The 16,645-nt window shown below is 47.1% G+C and overlaps 1 long non-coding RNA gene across 1 annotated transcript in view; it reads right to left on the reverse strand.

The window, feature by feature from the left end:
* Nucleotides 1–5,381: 5,381 nt before the first annotated feature.
* The window catches only part of LOC133267112 (uncharacterized), an 85,847-nt gene continuing 74,583 nt past the window's right edge, over nucleotides 5,382–16,645 (reverse strand). Inside the window, exon 3 of the long non-coding RNA XR_009742638.1 lies at nucleotides 5,382–5,822. This is a non-coding gene — a long non-coding RNA (uncharacterized LOC133267112). The remainder of the gene's footprint in view (nucleotides 5,823–16,645) is intronic.

Consider the following 16,645-nt stretch of genomic DNA (forward strand, 5'->3'; position numbering starts at 1 on the left):
CCTCAGGCACTGGGGAGAAGAGGCTGAGCTGTGAGACAGTTTTACATCCACCTTGGTGGTACTGGTGTCAGACACCTAGGTGGAGACCTCAGCAGCTTCCCTGCTCACTCATTGTCTGAAGTCTGGTCACTTTTGGTTTCGACCCTTGCACTACCATGCTTTTGCTGTTAGGCACTGGAGGTCTCATCCTCCTCACTTTCTTAGTCTTAGTGACATTAATGGGCATGCTGATGAGAGAGCATAGGCCCAGACCTTTGTGGGGAAAAAATAGAGGTTAAATAGATTTTGAAGTAGGAAGCACCTCTCCCATGTTGAAGAGTCATAACATTTCCAAAATGAGAAGGCATATAAAATATATGTCGCTAGTTGTAGTCAATGTTAAGAATGCTTTAGGCTTTGTAATAACTCAAACACAATATCCTCTCCTCCATGGAGGAGTGAGGTGTGGGATTTCTGAGTGGAAGAACATAAGCACTACAAATGAGATATTTGCAGTAATTCCTCCAAAAACAGCTATCCACACTACATAATATTTCCCCTTAAACCAGAAGTCTGCCTTGAATAAATGGAAGAAAACTACATTAGCAAAGAGAAGTCATATCTACAAACTACATGTAAATTGGAACTTCATTAGGGGAGCATGTAAAGAAGCTTTTGGAAGGTAATTTTGCTGCAAACTAGTTTTCGCAAGAATGAAGTAAAGATTTCAAAAGCATGATTCCTCTAAGTAATTCAAATTATCTAGTCTACCTGATACTAAGTCTTCCCACAGAGATTACAAAGCACTTAAATTTTTACTTTGTTACAGAAATCCCCAAGGAAGGTTTCAATCCACTTACTTACAAGTGTTCTCACGCTGCTGTGAGAGGAAAGAATTGGTGCCAGGAGTTATCAAAAACACCAGCACAGCTAGAGTTAAACGCGTTTTATAGTATTGCCTCTACATCATTAAGCTTTTTGTTCAGAAATTTACCACTGAGTCACAATAAAAACCCCACTCTGGACTAAAATTTGGTCTACAAGAGTTCAGCCAAGAAAAAATATTTCCTGGCGCTGTGCCCCCTTCTTTCTTCTAGCACTGAAATCAAAAAGATGCTAAGTGCTCCATGTTTTCCAAGCACAAATGTGCTCCTATTACTCAGAAAATGACTTTAATTTTAAAATTAAATGGTGCAGGCTTATAGCCTAGACTGTTGATTATGTTTTAAGTATCAAGCGAGCTCCACAGCACTGGCAGCCACAGGCTACATGAGCTGCCCAGCCACCACTTAGAGACATGCAAACTCCCCTAGGACATCTCCCATTTTGTAGCAGTCCAAAGTCTAGTTTTCATTTAGGCAAAACTCCCACTGGCACACATAGGGGAATTTTATAGCAGGCATCATTAAGGAAGGTATTTCTCACTCAGGCTGCAGTTTCTGTCCTGGCCCCATAGCAAGTGAGACCCCCGTTTTGCAGCGTGGTAACATACTGTGGGGACACAAAAGTGCTCGAACATCTCATCCCTCACGCAGCCCAGCAGCAGCACTTAGCGGTGCGGCTGTGTTTTCATCTGACCTGACAAAAAGCCACACCAGGCTCGTCTTGTTGCAGCATTTTCCCACAATATGGCTCCAGGGTAGCTGAAAGGGCTATGGATGAGGCAGAGGAAAGCCGGCCTGGTTTCAGGCGAAACCATTTCTAGCTGGGGTTTTGAACTTACATACAAGGGGCTTTGTGGAGTTGTCCTCTGTGTGCTGAAGCTCGAGCAGCTACAAACACACCAACATTAAAACAAATAATCAGAAAAAAGATGCAGAGGAGGAAGCCTTTGTGGAATAAAAAGGTCAAGGAATGAATCTTCTTAGAAGCTCTCTTGCAAGTGCTGTTGATGCTTGGAAATCCAGGCCTTCTGAGGAAAGGGGAAGCTTTGCCTTTGGTGTTTCTAAGTTTCCAGGCAAGGTCATCACTTTTCTGTCTTCCAGGTCCTGCAGCTTGTACATGCCTGCAAAATTCCTGCAGGTCCCAGAGGCTGCATGAGGGACCCATACACCACCTTGTGCAGAGCAGGAGGAGAGAGGCAGCACAGAAATTGTCAGAAAATACATCAATGTGGCAAAGTGGGCAAACATAATGTCCTGGGTTCAGCAGTAGCAGTCATGTTTTTTCCTTTGTGTTAACTGGTGCAGTGCTGTGTTTTGACTTCTAGTTTTGAGAACAGCGTTGGTGAAGCCAATGTTGTCGGTTGTTGCTAAGTGATGTTTACCCTGACCAAGGACTCTGTGAGGCTCATGCTCTGCCAGGGAGGAGGGGAAGCTGTGAGGAAGCAGAGATGGGGCGCCTGACCCGGGCTAGCCGGGGAGGTATTCCATACCACAGCACGTCATGCCCGGGGTGGGGGGTAACTGGGAGTTACCCGGAAGGACAGGAGCTTCCGGGTGGAACTCGTTTTCTTGGCCGGTGGTATCGTATTCTCTTCCCTTGTTATTTTCCCTTATCATTGTTTTAGCTGATAGTAGCGGTGGTGATTTGTTGCTGGACTGTTCTTGTCTCAACCCGTAGGAGTTGCACTCTCTCCATCCTCCTCCCCGTTCCTCCGGGAGCGGGGAAGGGGAGAGCCCCGGTGCAGGGAGGGGGGGGAGACGAACACGGACCTTGATTGTTGTCAGCTCGGCACCACTCACTGGGAGTGAGTGAACAAGTTACCTGACTGGGTTTAAACCACGACACATCTGCATTTAGTTTCTTCCTTTTCTTAGTTGCATCTTGCTGCCTGCGTCTAAATCAAGGCTAGCTATGCGACTGATCAATAGCAGACCAGCAGAAAAAGTGACATACAAAGGCTCTCCCAATGGCCTCCCTTCAAAGCAGTTGGCAGTCAACCAGGAGAAAAAGTTGCTCACCAGCTTCTCTGGGTCTGGTGCATAAAGGAGTCTCCCAACTCAGACCGTGGCCTCAAGAAAGACTAAGATTGGCTATGTTGTATTAGTAATTGAGGGAATCACACAGCTAGAGGGCTAGCTACCTTCACATGTGACATCCGTGACCTCTTGCAGAAACGGGGTTGCATTCAGAGAGCAAGGAAAGTATCTTTAGTTTACTTCCAGTGTTCCAGTCTTGCTTTTACTCCAGTATGTTATATTTGGCACGGTTGTTTCTGTAGGAGAGCTACTCTCTAACAACTGTCATTGCATAGAAGAAGCAAACCTCCTGGGAGTTTAAGACAGTTTTTATTTAGACCCACATTTTGTTATGATACCAAGTTTAGCCTCAGCCATACTGCATACTGAAATCCTGGTGTCTGCGGCTTCTCATGAGCTAAAGGTCTGTGTTTCTTTGTTTTTGCTGCATCTCATAGCACCACGGCCCAATCCAAATCTACTGCAGCTGAGACACATGGAGATGGAGAGGGTGGTCTCAAAGCAAGCATGATGTATATGCTGGTGGGGACAAGAAACACCGTGTAGTTGTCAGCAGAGAAAGAGAGGCTGGTCTTGGTGCAGTGATGTTTGGGATGGAAGGTAGGGAGATCTATTTAACTTCTTTGCTATCTCTTGCTGGTAAAGGTTTAAGTGTTGTTTCTGGCTGCCACACTGACGTTCATTACCCTGGGTTCTCTTTCTGAAGTGAAAAGATTTTCTCTCAGAGAAAGTCTCTAAACCTTTTTAGCTTGGGATGACGTTATGTTTTAAATTACAACACAAATACGGGCATGCACATATGCACCAACTCATACTGTATCTGCAGCAGATTAGTGTATGGCACTGCATAATTTTACTTTTCCACCACAGCACCTATTAAATCATGGGTTTGCTTAAAAATAAAAAAGGAAATAAAATATAACTCATCCAACTTGTAAGTACAACACCCTGAGCTGTCCTGTTGGAACATCTTCCATTCAGCTGGAGTTTGGAAGGCATTAAGTGAGGTAGACCTTAGAATCTAACCCCTCAGAAACTCTGACAACTCAGAACATTGCACTATCTCTGTTATTATTCCAAAACATCAGTTTGCACACTCCAAAACCATTTAAGAAATACTGATTTGATCCTACTCTGCCACATTTTTGCAACTGCCATTTTTTACTGTGAATGTTAATGCACTTAGTGGGACAATGGGGTGTTTTGTGGCTGTAAAGAACAATATTTTTCCTCGTAAATTTCAGGAATGGCTTCTTTCAGCCATTCTGCTCTAGCTGTTTCATGTAACAAATAATCTTTGCAGTAGGAGAATTGGGTTCGTCTTGCAGATTTGTTTATTTTTATAACTAGAAAATAATAGCAAACAGTTTTCCCTGTGTGTCAGTGCTTTTATTCCAGTCAAGGTTGATGCAAATATTTATTGAGGAGAAATGCAAGAATCAGCCTGCATAAGAAACCCTGCTGCTGAGCACAAGTTTTGGGGTGCCATTCTGGTGTAGCACAGTCGTGCTAAGCAGTCCTCATGTTTATCTAACATGGCACGGCCTGGGTGGGGGCTCTCCCAAGGCACAGACCTTCATATGGGCATGTACCACCTTCCTCTGCCTCCACTGCAGGGGCAGAGGGAAATGATGGCTTGTCCAGAGCAAAGCAACACATCCCATTGATATGCCTTTCATCAGTGGTTTGTTCAGGTCTGCAAATCCATGTCAGTGCTGCACATTAGAACAAGCCAGCCACTGGTCTAAATCAGACCAACAGGATGAATCTTGCTGTAACAGGGTTGGGGTAGTATCCAAGCTGACCATGAAACCTCTCCTTCACATGAATAAATGAGTGTGTATGCATACACCCATGTGCACACACTCACACATGGACACATATGTTCCTTAGGCCCTGCAGACGATCAGCCAGCACTTGAGTTTTGGCTGGTGGGGCTTGGTAGGAGACCAGTGAAAGCTCTTATGGCTGAGATGAAAACCATGCATGATGCTACAGCTGGAGAAGCTGTTTGGAATAGCATGACTGCTCCCAGAATAGTAGTTTCTCTAACATAGCTACAAGAAACACATCAGGCTCCAAACAGCTTCTTTTTTAAGCTTGGATCTAAGGGGGTGGAGGTGGGGATGAGGAGTGCAGGGGTGACAGTGGCAAGCAGGCATTTGTTTGAAGGAAAAGTATAAATCAGCTAAGTGCTTGAAGACTTAGAGCATAAAGTCTTGGCAATATTGTCACTTTCCCCAAATCACTCCAAGGAACATTATGATGTCAGGATTCTGGTGTCTTTAACAATAGAGAAACAGCACAATGCTTAAGGTTACAGCATGGCATTCGGTAACAGAATAGCAATAAATATGACCCTATCTGGATATATATGAAATAATTGCATTTTTGAAGGGTTGCAGTTGCTCCTACATTATCAAATACCCCAGCTATGTGATAGGACATGGAGGCTCTAACATTACGAAAACACCATTACAGTTTGCAGTAATGTTTCTTTATTTTTAAGAAATGTCCCTAGCTGTTCATATTCATAGTATGGCTTATTGTGTTATATATTCACAGACATTTAATGCCCCTGGGATTATTTGGGTGGTTATGTTTTTCTCTGCTTCCTTAAAGCTTCACGGACCTTCCCAAAGTTCTAGTGCAGTTTGGTGAGTGCAGTTCAGCATGTTCCAGCTCTTCTATGGAAAGAAAGGAAAGGTCTTGCAGTTACACTCACACATTTAGTTTTCTTAGGCATCATATGGTTTCCTACCCTCTTGACAGCTTAGTTCTCCAGCCTACAGCTCTCATCACGTGCAGAAAGTACAATCCAATTACTTCTTCCCTGTGGAGAAGATGCAGAGAGTCAGCAGTGATAGATAGATCCCTGTAGGGCAGAAAGACCCATCCTCTGCAAAATAATGAACCCTGTAGCTAAAAGAAAAAAAGACAGAGAGAGAAAAAATACCCTTTAAAAAACACAGCTTCACAACTGAGAGCCCACAGCCCTGAATGAGCTGAAGTTGAAAGTTCATGTAATCACTGCTTCAGGCTCTCTTCAGAGTCAGAGGGATCTCAGTTTACGCACTAGTTATACATTTAATCTCGCTTTAGTGGTTGCAATCAAGTCAAAAGTTTTTACTGTTTGGGAGGTTTTTTGAGGGGAGGCTGATACCACGTGTGGGGAGAGAGGGCTTGCTTCCATCCCACAGACCTGAAATAATCAGTACTCCAGTGCGAGCTTTGCTTTGTTCAGATGCACTGTAGGCCAAAACTTCTTTCATAGTCCTGGACTTCTGTTCTGGATATTCTTCAGAGGTGTGAGCATGGACATTTCTGAAGCAAGTGCTGACATCAATCACAGCAGCCGTAGAGCTAGTGATCTGATTTTCAAAGTGATGAAATGAATGCTGCTGGTGCTTTTTCACCTCTGAACATCAGACAGTGTGCTCACACCCTTCTCTGGATGGAGGCATTTGATATTAGCCACTGTTTTGAAAATCGTCCCCTCTTGCTATCTTATGAACATGGAGGCAAAAAACTAAGCACTGCAACCCTTTGCAATAAGAAGCAGCGAATGTCCACTTACCACTCCTGCAACATAAACACATTAGTTATAAACACAGGTAATTGACTGTCTTTGATGTCATTGCATCAATTTCTTTGCCAGCTGTGGAAATCAGTATATTTGGGGATCTTAATGGAAGCAGTGCCATTTGGATATGTGTAAAATCACAGCTCTTGCAAAACATTCTTCTAAATGTAGATCTTGGAGAGCTTCTCCCCCTCCCAAAATCCAATATGGCCAACCCAAAATTCAAACTTCTTTCACTATGTGGCAGAGCATGGCTTAGAAAATCTTTCCAATGCTGTTTGTCCACTTTGTAGATTCAGCACTTACACTTTCTCCACTTACTGAGGAGCCTGAACTTTACCACCACAAATGAAAGAACAGACACTTTAGAGTCAAGTACCCACTTCACATTGCACAGGAACTGGTGCAATTCAGAAGAAGCAGTGCACACCGAGTGCTGCCTGCATTATCTGGTCGGAGAAGAAACTATTACCCCATGTGATGTATAATGACCTTAGCAAAGCCTGGGCTGGGTGATGGCAGCCCTGCTCCCACGGACAAGCATCTGCATCTGCAATAGTTTCACAGAAGCCAGTGGGTGGCAGAATCAGACTCTGACTGTAGTCACCTCTTCCCAGGTGACCTGCACATCAGAAATGTTTTTTTTTTTTTTTTAATGAAGAACCTGGCAAACGCATCTTAAATACATGCAGAAATATTTTTCATCCTGGCCATACCGAGTTTAAGCCATGGAGGGGAACTTCTGTGGGCTGCAGAACAAGTGGGTAATTTTCAAAAGCCTCTGCCCTCTCTTCATAATCTGATGCCTAACAAGGGGTGAGTTTATTAGCCTTTCCACCTGTGAGGCATAAGCATCTGTTTCCATCCAGCATGGACAAACTGAATTTCCTCAAAGGCTGCTAAACCTTCTGTCAAAAGTTATCAGCAGGTCAGCAGGACCAAACTCTGATGTGGGGCTTGTGGAAGGAGTAACCTGCCACACACACCCCCTCACCCAGGGCTGCATAAACTGCATTTTTTAGGAATTCAGATTCAAAACATGTTTGACTTTTGCCTTCTTTATATTATGCGTTTCATTCAGCTGTGCTTCAGTCACTGTTCGCCAGCCTTCCCTGCTCTTGTGAGGCTGGAGAAGTCATAAATATGGCAGCTCCCTTTGAGTGTTAATGCTGGATGCTGTCCATGACTGCTGAGCTGCAATGTGCAAGCCAGCGATACTACAAAGTGAGAGTTTATATTCCTTCCCCGTTTCATATTCTTAGTGTATAAATCCACAGAGCAGAAGAAATTTACAGTGGAGTGAGTGGTCATGGGGAAAGTAATCTACATATAAAGCAGGGGCAAATACCTTTTTCTTCCTGGGACTCCTGTTGGGAAGTTTCACACCAGGCTGAACGAAACCTTCAACCACTGGTGGTTTTTCTTGTGCCTGAGTTAAGGGCATGGGGATAACTGACAATTTTTATCCATTATTCATTTAGTAATGGCTCTGGTGAGCAACTGAATGTCATATGTTTTTCACTTACATGAAATGCAACAGACTCTTTTCTTCTACAACTCTATGATTCTTCAAGCCTGCCTGCACGGGGGAAATTATCTAAGCTGTTTTACAATTGGCATAGCTTAAACTGTTTGAGACTTGCAGCTTAAGGTAAGTGATCAGTTTTTACTGATGTGGTTTTAGACTGTGGCCTGAACTACACCTACTGTGGCCTAACAACACCTACTAGAAACTGAATAATTATACCACTGCTTAATCCAGAAATCATAGAATCATGGAATGGTTTGGGTTGGAAGGGACCTTAAAGCTCATCCAGTTCCAAACCTCTGCCATGGGCAGGGACACCTTCCACTAAACCAGGTTGCTCAAAGCTGCATGCAGCCTGGCTTTGAGCACTGCCAGGGGTGGAGTATCCACAACGAATATGTTGGCTTATTGAAATACACAATATCTGTCTCCCTTGGACTGAAACGACTTCTACTCCCCCAATTTCTCATTCTCTCTTGAAAGGACTAGTTTCAGAGGGAGATTAGAGTCTTTCTTCCTTTGTTTTCCTAACCTCCTTTAAACCTGGCATTTTTAGTCAATGTATCACTGACAAACCCAGATGAGATTTTCAATGAAGCCTTTACTGACAGAATCAAAATTACATGAAGTATTGCATTTTGAGGCACTGATCTGTGTGCAGTCAAGAAAAGGTAAATTCTGATCCGGCCAGGTGAAACACTCCCAGTTAAATCACATCATTTTCAAGGCTCTGTGCAACCTTTGTGCGCCAATGAAACTGAGGGGCTGGAAAGAGAAAAATTCATTTTCTGGGTCTAAGAGGAAGGATGTGAATTAAATCACAGCTGAAAATGTGGAGCAGAAAACCTCAAGAGACAGAGATGGTAGATCCTTTGCTGAAGGAAGGTGGCTGAGGAGGAAGAAGGGAGGTGCTACACAGAAGAACATTCATCTCTGCATTCAAGACCTCTTGGTCCTGACATGAGAAGCATCTGAGTCATTGGATGTGGTGAATTAAAAATTATCCCATAGGCACCAAGGCACATTTTCTGAAGACTAGCGAGATTTGCTGAATTTCAGCCGGAGTCACATGCTTCACTATTTTAGACAGTCTCCAAAAATAGCAGAAGCAAGGTGGGATGTTCCAGCATGAGTCCAAGTCCTTGTGCAAGAACGCTTCCCTCAGAGTGGGATGATTTCATGCCTCAAGGCAAAGTACTGGCCAGGTAAATGTAGCCAAGATCATGTCCAAAGGGTCATGGTCAGTTAGATGTGTTCAGCCTGCATCCCAAGAGCATCAGAAGACCATGCTTTTCCTGCGGCTCCTGTCTCTTCCCCCTATTGGAGTTCTCACACAGAGGGGCAGGGGCTGGGCTTTGCAACATCACAGTATCACAGTATCACAGTATGTTAGAGATTGGAAGGGACCTCGAAAGATCATCTAGTCCAATCCCCCTGCCGGAGCAGGAACACCTAGATAATGTTACACAGGAATGCGTCCAGGCGGGTTTTGAATGTCTCCAGGGAAGGAGACTCCACAACCTCCCTGGGCAGCCTGTTCCAGTGTTCCGTCACCCTCACTGAGAAGAAGTTTCTTCTCAAGTTTAAGTGGAACCTCTTGTGTTCCAGTTTGTACCCATTACCCCTTGTCCTATCATTGTTTGCCACTGAGTAGAGCCTGGCTCCGTCCTCGTGACACTCCCCCTTTATATATTTATAGACACTGATAAGGTCACCCCTCAGTCTCCTTTTCTCCAAACTATAGAGACCCAGCTCCCTCAGTCTTTCCTCATAAGGGAGATGTTCCACTCCCTTAATCATCTTTGTTGCCCTGCGCTGGACTCTCTCCAGCAGCTCCCTGTCCTTCTTGAACTGAGGGGCCCAGAACTGGACACAATACTCCAGATGCGGTCTCACCAGGGCAGAGTAGAGGGGAAGGAGGACCTCTCTCGACCTACTAACCACCGCCCTTCTAATACACCCCAGGATGCCATTGGCCTTCTTAGCCACAAGGGCACAGTGTTGGCTCATGGTCATCCTGTCGTCCACTAGTACCCCCAGGTCCCTCTCCCCTACACTGCTCTCTAACAGGTCGTTCCCCAACCTATACTGGAACCTGGGGTTGTTCCTGCCCAGATGCAGGACTCTACACTTTCCCTTGTTATATTTCATCAAGTTACTCCCTGCCCAACTCTCCAGCCTATCCAGGTCTTGCTGGATGGCAGCACAGCCTTCTGGCGTATCAGCCACTCCTCCCAGCTTAGTGTCATCAGCAAACTTGCTGATAGTACACTCAATTCCCTCATCTAAATCATTGATGAATATATTAAATAATACCGGTCCCAGTACTGACCCTTGAGGCACTCCACTAGTTACAGGCCTCCAACTAGACTCAGCCCCATAGACTACAACTCTCTGGCTTCTCTCCTTCAGCCAGTTCGCAGTCCACCTCACTACCTGATCATCCAGTCCACACTTCCTCATTTTAGCCGCGAGGATGCTGTGGGAGACTGTGTCAAATGCTTTGCTGAGGTCAAGGCAGACCACATCCACCGCTCTGCCATCATCCATCCACCGTGTTATTTCCTCCTAAAAGGCTAAGAGATTGGTCAAACATGATTTCCCCCTGGTGAAGCCATGTTGACTGCCCCTCATAACCTTCTTATCCTGGATATGCCTTAAGATGGTACCAAGGATAAGGTGTTCCATCACTTTCCCAGGGATGGAGGTGAGGCTGACCGGTCTGTAGTTACCCGGGTCCTCCTTCTTGCCCTTTTTGAAGACTGGAGTGACATTTGCTTTCCTCCAGTCCTCAGGCACCTCTCCCATTTCCCAAGACTTGGTAAAGATGATGAAGAGTGGTCTAGCAATGACTTCCGCCAGTTCCCTCAGCACCCGCGGGTGCATCCCATCTGGACCCATGGATTTATGGATGTCCAGATTGCTCAACTGGTCTCTAACCCATTCCTCATCGACTAAGGCAAACCGCTCCGTCGACCTGACTTCATCTAAGGTCTCAGGGGTACAGGGCTCTTCAGGACTGCCCGCAGCAGAGTAGACAGAGACAAAGAAGGCATTCAGTAACTCTGCCATCTCTTTATCTTCTGTCACCAGGGCACCCATCCCGTTCATCAATGGGCCTACATTGCCTCTGGTGTTAGTTTTGTCTGCCATGTATTTAAAAAAGCTCTTTTTGCTGTCCTTGACCCTTCTTGCCAGGTTTAATTCTAAGGATGCCTTAGTCCTCCTAGCTGCCTTCCTACATCCTCTAGCAGCAGCCTTATATTCCTCCCAAGTGGCCAGCCCCTCCTTCCATGACCTGTAAACTCTCCTCTTCCACTTGAGCATACCCAGCAATTCCCTGTTTAGCCACGCAGGTCTCTTGGCCCTCTTCCTTGACTTCCTACGTGTCGGGATGCTCCGATCTTGAGCACGGAAAAAGCAGTCCTTGAATGTCAACCAACTATCTTGGGCCCCTTTACCTTCAAGCAGCCTTGCCCATGGGATTTCCCCTAGCAATTGATTGAAAAGGCCAAAGTTTGCCCTGCTAAAGTCCAGGGTTGCAATTCTACTTGCTATTCTACTAGTCCTGCCACACAAGATCCTGAACTCCACCATCTCGTGGTCGCTGCAACCAAGGCAGCCCTCAACCCTTACTGCGTCAACCAGATCCTCCTTGTTAGTGAGGATGAGATCCAGCAGCGCTCCTCTCCTGGTCGGCTCATCCACCATTTGCAGGAGGAAGTTATCATCCATACACTGGAGGAACCTCCTGGACTGTGGCTGGGTTGCCGAGTGGTCCTTCCAGCAAACATCAGGGAAGTTAAAATCCCCCACGACGACCACGGCCTGTGACTGTGAGGCCGCTCTCATCTGCCTGTAGAAGGCCTCGTCAACTTCCTCACCCTGATCCGGTGGTCTGTAACAGACACCTACAACAGTATCCCCCCTGCCAGCCTGCCCCTTAATTCTCACCCACAGACTCTCAACTCGCTCATCATCTGTCCCTGGACAGAACTCGGTGCACTGTAGTTCCTCCCGCACATAAAGTGCAACCTCACCACCCCGCCTGGCTGGCCTGTCTTTCTTGAAAAGGACATAGCCTTCCATGACTATATTCCAGTCATGTGAGCTGTCCCACCACGTCTCTGTAATTGCCACCAGATCATAATCTCCTGACTTAACACAGGTTTCCAACTCCTCCTGCTTATTTCCCATGCTGCGCGCATTGGTGTACAGGCATTTCAGGGAGCGAGCTGAGCACACCGATTTCACCCTAGGATTGTAGGAGGCCTCCCAGTCTTCATTAATTCTGGAGCGCTGCCCCACTGGGGCAAGCCCAGCTACAAGCCCATCCCCCTTCGAATCTAGTTTAAAGCTCTCCAAATGAGCCCTGCTAATTCGTGCCCCAGCATCCTTTTCCCTCTGTGAGACAAACCTTTCTCACTTGTCATTGTCCAGACTGGTGCCCTATAAAACCAGCCGTTATCAAAGAATCCAAAGCCCTGCCTGTAGCACCAGTCTCGAAGCCAATTGTTCATGAACTGAATCTTCCCATTCCTTCCCACATCATCAGTGGAAGATGGAAGGAGTGAGGAGAAGATCACTTGAGCCCCAGACTCTTTCACCATCCGCCCCAAGGCCCTGTAGTCTTTCTTCATCCCCCTCAGACTGTGGGAAGCAGCTTCCTCCCCACCTGTCTGGAAGACCAGCAGCGGGTAATAGTCTGTCGGGTGCACCAGGTTGGGGAGCGCCCTGGTGATATCCCTGATCCGGGCTCCAGACAGACTACACACTTCCCTATGATGAGGGTCAACTCTGCATATCGGGCCCTCTGTTCCTCTCAGAAGGGAATCCCCTACTACAATGACCCTTCTTTCTTTCTTAAGAGAGGCAGTCTTGAGGTGCAAAGTCGACTCCCTTTTCCTATGTGGCCTTGTGGGCTGGCCTTGCCCCACATTCTCACCTACCTCTCCTTCAAGATCCAGGGCCTCGAACCTATTACGGAGGGACACCTGGGGAAGCAGGGCAGGAAGGGGGGAGGGTTTCCCACGACGTCGAACTGGAACTCGCTTCCAACCCTCGCCGTCTTTTTGGTCCCCTACCTCTGCGCAACAGCTACAGGGCAGGGGCTGCCTCGGGCCATCCCCCTCTGTGTGAGAAGGCAGGGGGTCCTTCCCCTTTTGGGGGGTATCTCCCTGGAACCGTTTCGACTGGCCCGCCAGGGAGTTACTCCACCAGTCGATCTCCCTTTCACACTCCCTGATGGTCCTCAGCGTCTCAACCTCCTCCTTAAGTCTTGCCACCAGGCTAAGCAGATCTTCTACCTGCTCACACCTCCCGCAGGTGGAATGCTGTCCTCCCTCCCCCGGCAGCAGCAGGCTCTGGCACTCCCTGCACCCAGAGACCTGAACAGCCACGGTGTGGGACGGGGTCTCTGTCTGAGTTGCTGTAGTCACCTTACTGCAAGCTCTCTTTCTGGAGGCAACCATATTGGTGCGCAGTCTGGGACACCAGCAACACTACCTGCTTGTTCCTCCCTCTGCCCGGCTCTCAAAGGCTTTTTCAAGGCAAGCAGCAGGGGGGTGGTCGCCGTCACCGTGGGAACGCCCCCCGCCACGTCAGCCTCTCTCTCGCAAGGGCTGCTGGGGCTTCGGGGATCGGGAGATGTCGGGAATCGCGATGTCTCTGCGCTATCCCCTCTGATTTTCCTAATCTCCGTTGACCATCGCGTCGCTGAAGCGTGCCGGCTGTGGCTCTAGCTAGGCTAGCTCCGATCAGCTGACTAGGGATGCCAGGGATGTGGCCACAGGGAACAGGAGAAGGAAAGCAGAGAAAATGCCATTGCCTTCATGGGAACTGATCCAGGAGTCCCTATGAAATCAGGGGCACATGGTCACATGAAGGCGCATTCTGTCCATTTCAAAGGAGGGAGAGTCTCCTCCGAAGCAGAAATGGGCTGTTTCACCTCAGTGCTTTCCTATCTTCTCAGATGGCCTATGACCACACCTCAGGCTACTGCTGAAGTGCGTTTGGTTTCCAGGGTCCCCAGACCTATGCCACAGCTTTAGGGGATGGTAAGAGGTAACTGAAGCTGTTCACCTGCCTCTGCAAAGAGACTGCTGGTCACATTTCCCCTACCGCTTTTCTTGCCAGGGCTAGCCATAAAGGAGATTCAGCAGTCTGTTGGCAAGACTGTGAGCCCTGGTTTACGCCAGCTGGTGAGGAGGACCTCCCCGTGTAATGGAGGCACTAATTTGTTCACATCTCCATATCTACTATCTGCTGGGGAGGATGCCCAATTCCCAGGCTGGAGTTTCTGGCTGTCAAGTGACCCAGCACAGGACTCTGCCCTTGGTGCTGGAAGGAAGTGACTGTCTCTCTCCACAGCCAGTCCAGCCTTACACCCAAAGCTTAAAGCTGGATGCCCAAAGCTAGGCCATGCAAAGGTCTCTTTTGAGCTCTGCATTTGGTGTAAAGGACACCTGAGAGCACACATCACCTTTCCATCACACCAGAATTAGTTTCTGTGCAAAACCTGGGCTGCATCAAAAGGAGCGTGACCAGCAGGTCGAAGGAGGTGATCCTGCCCCTCTACTCTGCTCTCCTGAGACCTCACCTGGAGTATTGTGTACACTTCTGGTGTCCTCAACATAAAAAGGACATGAAACTGATGGAACAAGTCCAGAGAAGGGCCACGAGGATGATCAGGGGACTGGAGCACCTCCCGTATGAAGACAGGCTGAGAAAGTTGGGGCTGTTCAGCCTGGAGAAGAGAAGGCTGCATGGAGACCTCATAGCAGCCTTCCAGTATCTGAAGGGGGGCTACAGGGTTGCTGGGAAGGGACTCTTCACTAGGGACTGTAGTGATAGGACAAGGGGTAAAGGGTTAAAACTTAAACAGGGGAAGTTTAGGTTGGATGTAAGAAGGAAATTCTTTCCTGTTAGGGTGGTGAGGCACTGGAATGGGTTGCCCAGGGAGGTTGTGAATGCTCCATCCCTGGCAGTGTTCAAGACCAGGCTGGACGAGGCCTTGGGTGATATGATTTAGTGTAAGGTGTCCCTGCCCACGGCAGGGGGGTTGGAACTAGATGATCTTAAGGTCCTTTCCAACCCTAACGATTCTATGATTCTATAAAACAGTTTTGAACTTGAAGAGACTAGAGGGTGACGTGCTTCTTTTTCTTGCCTCCAAGAAGCTAAAATTCTCACATAAAATTCAAGCTAAGATGGTTTTGGTTGTATAATCATTAAAAAGCATGCTGAATGATGAGACAACAAACCCCTTATGTCTTCTGAGTAATGACTGTATATGGTACTTTGTGCTAAACTGTCCATGATGTCTTCTATCTAATGAACTCTCATCTCTGCCTCTACCAAACATTTAACTAAACTTGAAGCTTTACACATTTGATTTAATTTGTTTGTACCCCAGCTGACACGGTGTGGAGGAGAACTACCTGATTAGTTTTCTCAAGGCATTTCTGATGTCTCTCCAGGTTGCTGCGTTACCCATAGCGCAGACGCTCTCAGAACTGGTGGCTGAAACACAGCTCCTCTGCCATGCCTCAGCTGGACTGGGGTCTGGGGGTCAGGGGAGTTACACTGACCACAGTGACAAGGGCAGCAGGCACCTGATCCTTGCACAAGCTCTGCTCACCTTCAGGTCTGAGCTAGTTCAGCACTCCCTATGCACTTAGGCAGCCCACAGGCAGCATGTACAGATCATGAACCGTGTCACAGAACTTCCCTCGGTTTCCTCCAAGGCAGACAGATATGTGGGGTTTGTCTGGTAGGTTTTTTTGGTCTCAGAAGCCTGCAGCTTGCTGATTCACCAGCACAAGGGTTGATGACTCCTACTGTCCGGTGCTGTTTCCTCTTCTACAGTTACGCTGGCTGGTTGTGGTGCCCGGCTGGCAAGCGAAGGAGGAAACCTTCACGGAGAGGGTATGCTGGAGCCAAAGGAGTCTTGCAATGAACAAGGAAGCCTGTGTCTTCTGTGGCTTCCATTTTTAATACAGTCAGCTGTCCCTTTGGAGAGTGTGGGTCTCCTCATGTTAGACAGTACATTCCCGTAGCACACAGAAATATGGGATCATGAAACCCTTTTGAGGCTCTGTTGAAACCTACCTTGTCTTCCCATCCTGGACACAGAGAAGGCCCAGATGCAATCAAACATCAAGCTTTTTCTCCAGCATCTGGGCTGCACTGCAGTGTGTCAGAGCCTCCTGCTGTGTCCCAAACAGTGGTACAACTTCAGCTATGGTCCCATGAGAAAGGGGTTACAGGTGACCCCACTCTGACACAAGAAGGCATCCATACAGCCAAAACAGGGAATGGTAGCAGCATAGTAATGTTGGCCCCTCAGAAGAGAGCAGGTCCTCTCAAATAGAAGGCAGGTTGCAATAAGCCATAAATGGGAATTTGGAGCACTCAGTGTTGGTAACATAACATCAACCATGGACACTGAAGAGCAAAGACAAAAGAGTGAAAACACTGGCATAAATGTAAATACAAATTCCACTAAATACTTTAATTTAGTTCCATTCTTTCCCTTACAGTGAAACTTTTGGTGTCAGACAAGCTTCTGATGAACAGCTTGCATTCACATTGACTACCACTGAGTTTTGATCTGTTATAAATATGAATTAGTTT

This window comes from Pezoporus flaviventris, unplaced genomic scaffold (assembly GCF_033815535.1).
Source record: "Pezoporus flaviventris isolate CSIRO_AGI_PZ_B2104156 unplaced genomic scaffold, CSIRO_AGI_Pfla_v1 ptg000007l, whole genome shotgun sequence".
Classification (NCBI taxonomy): Eukaryota; Metazoa; Chordata; class Aves; order Psittaciformes; family Psittacidae; genus Pezoporus; species Pezoporus flaviventris.